A 10,179-nucleotide genomic window follows, 5' to 3' on the forward strand; every position below is an offset into this window, starting at 1 on the left:
CTAGTGGAAGATGTCCCTGTCTGTGGTGGCGAGGAGTTGGGGGGGACTGGGCTAGATCCCTTCCACCCCAAACTATTCTGTGATTCCATGATTCTATGATTCAATTATTGTAAGACTTGGTTAACTTATTTTCCTTATTCCTCGTTAAACCAGAATTTATTTGATCCTTAGAGAGCAAAAGAGTCACTAGGAATTATGTCAGAAAGCAGAGGTCTCAAATTATCCCCTTTTTCCTGAATGAACGAGGCAGGATGCCACCAACATGAAACGTTTGAGATGATGTGCAAATTGCTCTTTCTTGAAAAGTGTGCAACCAGTTCAGACATCCACTTTCACTCTGACATCTAATGAAGAAACCCATCCATTGCTTGTGGTCTCTAAAGAAAGTTACCTAACCATTTTTTCAGAAAGATTTACTCCATCCTCTCTAAACAGAGCTTTTTAAATGCATTTAATCCTTAAAAGAGGAACATGCATTTCCCTTTCTTGTAATGTATTTACTCATTTTCTGTTTCACTTCCTTTATATCCGTTTGATATTTGCTTGCCAGAAGATTCCTCCTGGAAGCACCTCCAACCAGATTAAGAAAACAGCAGGAGAAAGTGCTGAGATCTGGCAGGTAGCCTTTAGGTTAATGGTTACATATTTCTTTGCAGAGGTCCTTGTCCCTCAAGTGAACAATCATCACCTACGGATTATGATAGCAAGCCACTATGAGTAAATTTTGAGTATGTCAGGGATGTGACTGCAACAGCATACTACCAAAACCAATTTTTTCCTCGCTCACATGAGGAAAGCTGAGCAAGGTATGTGAGCCTACTTGAGATCCCCTCATGCATGATGTGCTTCTTTCTGTGGTCTGCGAACCCAGGGTTCCAGAAACAGAATCCTTTCTTCTGATCCTGCATTTGGTGGGTTGACACGTGATCAGGTGCCCACCAAAACCACTCTATCACTCGCCCTCCTTAAAGGAACAGGGCAGAGAAAATGTAATGGAAGGCTCATAGGTTGAGAAGAGGACAGTGAGATCACTCAGCAGTTACCATCATGGGCAAAACAGACTTGACTAGAGAAAAATTAATTTAATGTATTACCAATCAAATCAGGATAGGGTAATGTTAAATAAAAAACAAATCTTTAAACACCTTCCCCCCACCCCTCCCTTCTTCCTAGGCTCAACCTCACTCCTGATTTCTTTACCTCCTACTGCAGCGGCACAGGGACACTGGGGGTTGTGGTTGGTTCATCACGTGCTGCTTTTGCTGCTCTTTCCTTCTCAAGGGGAGGACTCCTCACACCTTGCCCTGTGTGGGGTCTTTCCCATGGCGGACTGTCCTCCATGAGCTTCTCCAACGTGAGTCTTCCCACGGAGTGCAGTTCTTTGCAAATGGCTCCAGCATGGGTCCTTGACACAGGGTGCAGTCCTTCAGGAACAGACTGCTCCAGTGTGGGTCCCTCACAGGGTCACAAGTTCTGCCAGCAAATCGACGCCAGCATGGGCTTCCCACAGGGTCACAGCCTCCTTCAGGTGCATCCACCTGCTTTAGTGTGGGGTCCTCCACAGTCTCAGGTGGATATCTGCTCCACTGTTAACCTCCATGGGCTGCAGGTGGACAACCTGCCTCACCATGGTCTTCTCCATGAGCTGCAGGGGAATCTCTGCTCTGGCGCATGGAGCATCTCCTCCCCCTCCTTCTTCACTGACCTGGGTGTCTGCAGGGTTGTTTCTCACTCCTCTCTTCTCACTTATGGTGGTGTTGCGCAGTTCTATTTTTTTTTCCTTCTGAAATATGTTATCACAGAGGTGCTACCACCCTCGTAGGTGGGCTTGGCCTTGGCCAGCAGTGGGTTCATCTTGGAGCTGGCTGGCATTGGCTCTGTCAGACATGGGGGAAGTTTCTAGCAGCTGCTCACAGAAGCCTCCCCTGTATCCCCCCTGCTACCAAAACCTTACCACACAAACCCAATACACTGCAACAGAGCAGATAACAACATACGAGATGAAATTTTTGCCTTGATATTTTCCTGAAATAATTGAACATAGGATTGCGAGAGCCAACTAAGTTGTTTTTCATCTATTTTAATTTCTAACATTGTGGTAGATGTAGTGATGCATATTATGTATCTGGAGTCCTCTAAATGTAAACAAAAAGTTTTAACTCCATTCTCCAATCCATTTTAACACTTAAACCTGATTGTAAATTGCCCGTTCCCATGGGGAAACGCTGGACTAAATAGTAACAAAAATGCAGTTAGTGCTTTTAATGCCTGTCATGGTCAAAGGTGCAGGATAATTTTTCAACCACAATCAAACTGAGGTTTTGGTTTGTTGCTTTGGGTTTTTTTTTTTTTTTTTTTTTTTTTAATGACATGAAATCAAGATACCTATCCCTTGTGAGATAGCTACCCTTGCCTTGTAGATTTTCTCCTTTGTTTTTTCTAGTCCTCTTGGAAATAGTAATGGTTCTTTTTTTGTAAGATGTGCTATCAGCCTACCTTCCTTATAGTTTATAAATCAAGAAATTAGATCCAATTCATTCACTGACTGATGAAAGATCTTCTGTATTGTTTGAGAATATTCACATGGCAATGAAGACACGGAACATCTATCCAAACATAACTGCTATTTGAAGTACCACATTACTTCAATTACTTCAATTTCCTTTGGCATTTGTTGTGAATTCCTGAAAGGGAATGAACAATGCAAATGTGGGAATGTTTCAGCAGTGCTTTTATATGTAAATATTCTGTGTGTTCAGAGAAGATATTTGTATAAATGCTTGTACTAAATTCCTCAGTCTCTGTGTCAAAATGGTATTTGCCTGCATTTGAACAAAACCACGTCTTCAGACAACACAAGGCAGCAGAGATTTAACGACTTCCATCATGGCAGCTACTTATTACAGATGTAAAGTTCAAGCAGGAGCCACAGTTGTGCAAGTGTAGGTAGACTGCTGACGACAGGCTATAATTGCCTGAGCTGTCAGAACAACTAACAGCAATTCTTGTAGCTTTGTCTTTTTTTTCAAAGGTCTGTGAGAAGTACTTGTCGCAGTCTTATTAAATTTCTTCCATGTCATGAACTTTTTAGGAGGAACCTAGATGCTTCCTCCACAGCCAGCCAAGTCAGTCCTGTTTTGCCAATTGTATAGTGTTTATGTTGAGGTATTGGAAAGTGTGCAGTAGGATGGGTCTGCCGTGGTTCTGGACTGCTGGTTCTGGATGTAGAAGGTACAGTAATAGTGGTCAGATCCCCCAGGAGAACAGTAGAGGAGGCAGATGTTGTGGTTTGGGCTGGGCTCAGCACTAAACGAACGACAGGTGCTCTCTTTAACCTCTCTCCTTCACAGAACGGAGGGCATCTCCCTTCAGAAGAGAGGAGAGAGAATGAGAGAGCACGACAATTTATGGGTTGAAAAATAAATAAAACTACTTTAGTGAAATATTAATAATAAAATAATAAAAATAAATAAAAAAATATTAATAAGAAAATAATAAAATATATACAGTATATACAAAACCATACTGAGCTCCCAGAATGGCAATCATGTCACCATCCAGCACTGGGAAAGTCCCACACTGGACTCAGCAACGGATGGGAACTGGATTCAGGAACCCATGATCAGGATCAAAGGCAGATGAACAGAGTCCTCCTCAGACACCAGCCATTGAAGAAAGAGGCTGACCCCCTTGATCCCTCATCTTTTATACTGAGCATGATGCAGATGGGATGGAATACCCCGTTGGTCAGTTTTGGGTCACCTGTCCCCACCTCCCTGCAGATGTGTCCCCTCTACGCTTTTCTGCTTCCGACCCTCCGACTTCGTTCATACCAAAGTGATCTGACCTTGGTTGTTATAGCAGTAAGTATAAGCAGGAACCTCTCTCCATACCATTCCTTGGTATTCACTATAAACATCAGGCCTTATCTGCTAGAAGCAGAAACTGTCTGAAAAAATGTACTGTTCATTTCAGAGAGTTAGAAGAGGCTTAACTGAAAAGTAAAATTCCTGAAAAGAATGTTAGTTCTATTCTACCTCAAACCAGGACACCAAAGCAAGACCAATAGCCATGAGTGCAAAGCTAGTGAAACATGCAAGTTGATCGGTAGAAGAATTACGTGTGCTTAAACAGATCTTTTGGATCGTATGGAAGCAAGTACAAAAAAATGCCTGTGAATGAAAACAGGTGTTATACTATTTTTCTTGCATTCAGGAGCTGATAGTTAAGTAGAGGTTCAGTGAAACACCTAAGTAGTATCAGTGTGTGTCTTCTGATCAAAATATGGTATGGTTGAAGCTTCTCTGTGTTCAAATGATGCTGTAGTAATGATCTCCAGGTAGGACGTCTCTTGGGAGGTTGTCTTACCACTGAATATGGCAACAGAACCACAGCATGTATGTTTGATAGAAAGCTGTGTCATGACCCATCAATTAAAAAAAATAAAAAATAATAATAAAAAAATACACTATCCTTTGGAGAGATTTACCATCTCTGTATCCTTAAGTGTAAAGATGGGCCTTCAGCCATGACTTTGGCATACAAACCTTGGAGAACTGAAAGGTTCAAGATGTCTGCCTTTTTTTCCTCCTTTCCTTGTATTTCCTGTAGATTAAATTTAGAGAATTTCCTATTCAGCATGTAGATGTTTCAGGTCACCATTTCACTATAGATTTTTTAGGGCAACGAACTGTTTCCCCACATTATATATGGAGCCCAGGAGCCTAGCCCTAAATCCTGAGTTTTTAAGCCCACTAAGTGCTGCACTTAAGTGTTAGGTCTTGTCCTAAACCTGTAAAATATTGCATTTGTACAAGTTATTTTCAGCCAGCCTTCCCTTACTTGAACTTTCCTCCAAACCACAGATACAATCACAGTTTAAGGAAAGAAAATATTGGTTCTATTAAACCACAATTTCTAATAGTGGGCCTCTTGTTTGGGATGGCAGAGTGACAAAACACTAACACAGTCAGCCTCTTTGTGAACTTTAGATCATAAAATGAGGTAGCTACATTCCCATTAAACTCCGTTAACGGCAGGGGTGGGGTTGCATAATTCAGACAACCTACCATTAAACTCTTCAATTTAACCACAGGGGAGAGGGCAGTGGGAAATAGCAGTGTAGAACATTATTCTATTCGTAACTGGCTATTAGTAAGGCCTTTGTGTAAGAAATAAAAGAGAGTGTCGCAAGAGAGGTGTTGCCCATAGTATACAATGTGCAGGCTTCATTGAATAAGAAAGCAAATACTCATTTTCTGAAGAAGCATTCCTACTGATAAAATTACGAATTGATTTCTCAAAAAAAAAACCAACTCGAACAAGCCAAAACCAGATGAAACACTCTAAAACATGAGAAATGCTTTAACATTTTTTTAAATACCTGAAAATATATTTGAAGACTTCTAAGCTGTCCCTAATGGGTTCCCACTTGTTTTTCACAAGAGTTCTGGAAGAGAAAAACTCCTGAAGAACTTGTGTGTGGGTTTTCTGTTTTATTATGATGGATTTTCCATAGGGTGAAATAAGTAGTTCTGTTCACACATTGCAAAGATCTGAAGTAAGCCTGGTCTCACTCCCTGAAAACACAGAAGCGTTGTACTTGACATGTTAGGAATCCGGACTTATTTCTGCCCACAAGATCTCCGTGGTAAAGAGTCTTAAAATAGAGCGTTTGTGAAAATATAGATGCTTTCAACACTCTGAATGTAAGCAAAAAGCCATGATTTTGCACATAACCATCCAGTCACTTCCATGTTTTTGTCTCCTAGACTGTACTAACACTGTCAGTGCAAGCTTTTATTTATTTTTTGCAAAAATTTTTGTTGATATTTCCTTTTATGAAATTAAAAGTTGTTAGAAATGTTCTCATTTCAATGGCATTGCTGTTCCTTGGAAGTTCCTTGGAACACTGCAAGCATTATCTTGTTAAAGAAAAGTGGAATGACTCATATTTGTTCATGTCCCATAGCCAGGTCCTTTCAGGAAAGTAATTTGAAAAGTATTTTGATTAAATAACATTAATAGACCAATGAATGTGCAGGATAAATGGACAGGTTTTCCTAAAGCTTGGAAGGTGCTGAAGGGTGGCTGAAGCAGCTCAGACTTACGTTAGTGAGTTATCCACAAGGTCACCTACACTCAGAAGAAACAAACTGTCTTAAGAGAACACATTACTGAGACAAGGGGGTTCACTATTACAGGGTTTGGATGACACTTGTAAGGTTAACAACATATCTAAAATACGTATGTCCACCCTCACTCAGTTTTTGCTATGTCACCACAGGTATAACCCATGCTGGAGAAATTAATTACAGAATCCTGTTATAAAATTCTATGTGAATCTATATGGTTATACTGCTGTGCTACGTTGGATTTAAATTACAATTTTTACTTTTTCTGGAAAGCAGCTGGACAGATTTATTCAAGCATCCCCCCGCATATCATGGGATGAAGACAGTCAGCAAAAAGAAAATCCATCAGGTTCCAAATGCATTTTTAAACCATAATCTTTCCATATTTTTGGTACTTGTAATTGAAGTATTGAGCAGAGTCCTGATGTTACGTATATCCGACAGACACATCTGCAAGTATATATAAAGTACTATAAAGACAACAACATTATTATCAGGAACAGTAATTCCTCAGTCAAATCTTAAAGTCTTGGTTGTGAAACCTTTATTCATGTAGAATCATGGAGTGAAAGAGAGCCCAGAAAGCCACCTGTTCCATTATACTGCCTCAGAGCCGGGTTGCTACACCCAAAATGAATATTTTTTCATCTAAATACTTTTGAAGATCATAACCAGTATAGTTTCAGAATTAAACAGTGTTCAAGCATCATGCTTTAATGCTCCGAATTCCACAAAAATTTACAACCGATAAAGGGAAATGTAGTGATTTAGAATAATCCTCACCAGATATAAGCTGGCATAAATCCACTGATTTTAACAGATGTACATCACAATCTACCAGAGGATGCTTTGACCTGACAAAGAAAGGAAAATACAAAACTTGAATGCTTGCAAGCAGCAGCTGGCAGAGGCCCAGACAAGTGAAAATATAATTCTCAGTTCATTTTATTGGCTTCTCTTCACTGAAGGGAAAAAGGGAAATAGCTAACTATTCCTTGAATAAATATTCATACCCAAAATAGTGCAGAACAGTGGCGTCCAGGTTATCTGCTAGGGGGCCTTGTGGTGCATCCCAAGGTTCCCCTGTGATCACCTAGACTGGAAACCGGTCTCCAGTGCCACTGTTCCCAGTGGTAGATCTTCTCATATCGAAACAAGGATAATGTATGGGAAGCTATGCACAAAGCTAAGCCTCTAGATCAAAAATCAGGGAGCAAGCAATTCCAGGTTGCTTAGTATGCAGATTGCTGTAGAAACACACAGCAATGAAAAGTTAGGATTATTTAAGAAGTTTAATTATGTGATGAAATCCCTATCAAAGTGTCATAAAAAGTGATAAAGTCTCAAAATCACATGATTTTTCAAGAAAAAAAAAAAAGAAGAAGAGAATTCTACCATAATCTTTGCCAGCAGAGGAAAACAAACCTTTTTGGAGGTATTTTGTAACTGCTTTTCATTTTCCAAGGTGTTTTCTTTTAGTAGCATTTTTCTGTCTGTTCTTTCTGTTAACCTCAGGCTGAGGTCTTACTCTGAGACAATGGACGAGACACACAGGAGAATTTCAATCAGCTTCATCTGCTAGTTAAAGCTTTATTTATTTGGTTATTTTAATTTATAAGGGGAAAGACTGAGCGAAACAGATTTTTTTCATCCTTGTCATATTGACAGCCTGCAACACTAATACAATTTCTAATATGCAAGTGTAGGAAGCCAGAGGCTTGACTGCCTGAAAAGAGGAAAAACTTATACAATTGCCAGGCTGCAGTTGCTGACAGGGACAGAAATGCACAGTAACTTTTCTTAGGGTAAAGAAACGAGCTACAGCAAACCTACGCCTCCCTTCTACCTTGACTGAAGCTTGTTCCAAAGGCCTTGACATTTGGTCCTGTTAGCTAAGGTATGAAAGCAATAAAGACTGCTGCAAAAAGAAATACCACCATTTCCAATTCTGTTTGCATGGCTAGAAATTATTACCTAATATTTACTCTTCAATATGCATATATATATATATACACACACACACATATTTGGAGGATAAATTTGCTACAAAAGAAAAGAGTAGAAAAAAAGACCAAATCATTGAAATGCACACAGCTGAAAATTTATTTGGCTGGTTGGATTCACTGCATCATTTAAGAAGAGGAATGTACCTTGATTAAGGCCGTATGTTCAATATACAAGACCAAAATTCAAACTAGTTAGGAATATGAACTAGGATTTCTAGTTCTCATACAATTTAAAAACTGTGAATGCTGCTTCTTTTGGTGCTGAGCCAGTTCCCCACACACAAACAGCTCAGTTAACCAAGAAGTAATTGCTACTATGCAGGGCCTTACTGGATGAATATCTGTACAAAAACTTTTGTATGGTTTTGTGAATTTTCAACCACAGCAGTTGTGCTTGAGAGTGTATGTCTATTGGAGATGTTGCATGTTTATTTTTGAAAGGCCCATATTTATCTCCTGTAACTTACATCTAGCAACTATCAGAATATCAAAATAGCTGTTATCATCTTCCTTCAAAATAAGTGTTTTCTTAAAAAAGCCCTTTTGGTAAATTACTATGACTGTAATACAAAATTATTTATCATTCCACTAACATTTTTGGTTGACAGTATACCAACAGGCAATATTAGAACAGGTTCCATCTATTCAATGTATTTTGATTTTATTTTTTTTTTACATCTCAGGGGCTAGAAGTATACTATTGTATTCTATATTGGTGTAGAATTGCAGTGTCGGAGCCTGAACATTATATATACTACTACATATACTCTTTCCTTATTTTCACTCATAGGAGATATTAAACGAGGCACTAAGACAGCCCTTTGCACATTTTTTTAGTGGTCTAATCTGCATCTATAGCTTAAGAAAAAGAAAATGCAACCTTAGAAAATATTTTCCTTCCTAACTGACTCTTCGTCACAGTTCATGCTAAAATGCATGACTAATTTTGGAGAATATTTTGAAATACTTGGAAAATTCAGAGATTGTCCTATGTTCATACTGGTACCAGCACAGTGCTTGTACAAATATTGGTTCTTCTTCCACAGTTAAAATGGAGGGAAGTGAGTTACCCAACTTACAAAGCGTGCCAGGTTTCCCAGAGAAAGCTTATAGAAAAGTTATATTCTTGTAGCTGCTTCTCATAGCTTGTTTCAGGGTGTGGCTAGGCATACTGCCTCAAATCAACAGCATTTTCCTATAGCTGTTGATACCGGTGATGTATTTTATTGCATAGATACTATTATAGCACACAATGACCAGCTCAGGAGAATATAGCAGGTTGGGAAGACCACTGCTGTTGTTGGTCTGTCTTGCAGATGTGGGTGTCCTGTTGATGTAAGGCAGAATAGAACATGAGGACACATTTAAAATCGACACTGGCATAGTAACGTGATTCTTGATGCTTTGGAAATTTGTAGCGCAACTTAACAAACATTCTGTTAACACCAATTCAAAGGGCAATGTACTCTCAACTTTAATGACATAATCACAAGGTTATTTGCCTTGGAGTATATAAATACACAGCAGATTTACTCATTTAGGACTTTGGTTCATTTAACAGATTAGGCAGTAGTTCAGTAATTATATTACATAATTTACTACATGGGGCTCTCTATATAAAAATTTAATTGTTTTTATTTCATATTTATTTAAGAGACTTTTTTAGTGGGAGCATAACTTTAACAATCTAGAAAAGTGTCTTGTGTAACAAACATTTCTTAAGTAATTATGTCTCTGCTCTATTGCTGGCATGCTTATGCATGAAAAGTGACTGCAAATCATAAAAATCTGTGATACTTTCTCAATCTCTGTTACTGAGAGCTAAATTCAACCTTGTCATTGAAACTACCCTATATAGATTGATGCTGAAGAGGAGATTAATTGCTTGCTTCGTCAGTCAAATAGACTTTCTCTTGGAGGGGCATAGCCCATGATGGCATCCAAGCCAGAGCTTGTGGCCGAAATGAGAAAGCGTGCCCTCAAGAGCATTGCAAATGTCTCTCCAATGTGCAATCGGGCATCTTTCTTCCTTTTGGAAA

Source organism: Chroicocephalus ridibundus, chromosome Z (assembly GCF_963924245.1).
Source record: "Chroicocephalus ridibundus chromosome Z, bChrRid1.1, whole genome shotgun sequence".
In the NCBI taxonomy this organism is placed as follows: domain Eukaryota; kingdom Metazoa; phylum Chordata; class Aves; order Charadriiformes; family Laridae; genus Chroicocephalus; species Chroicocephalus ridibundus.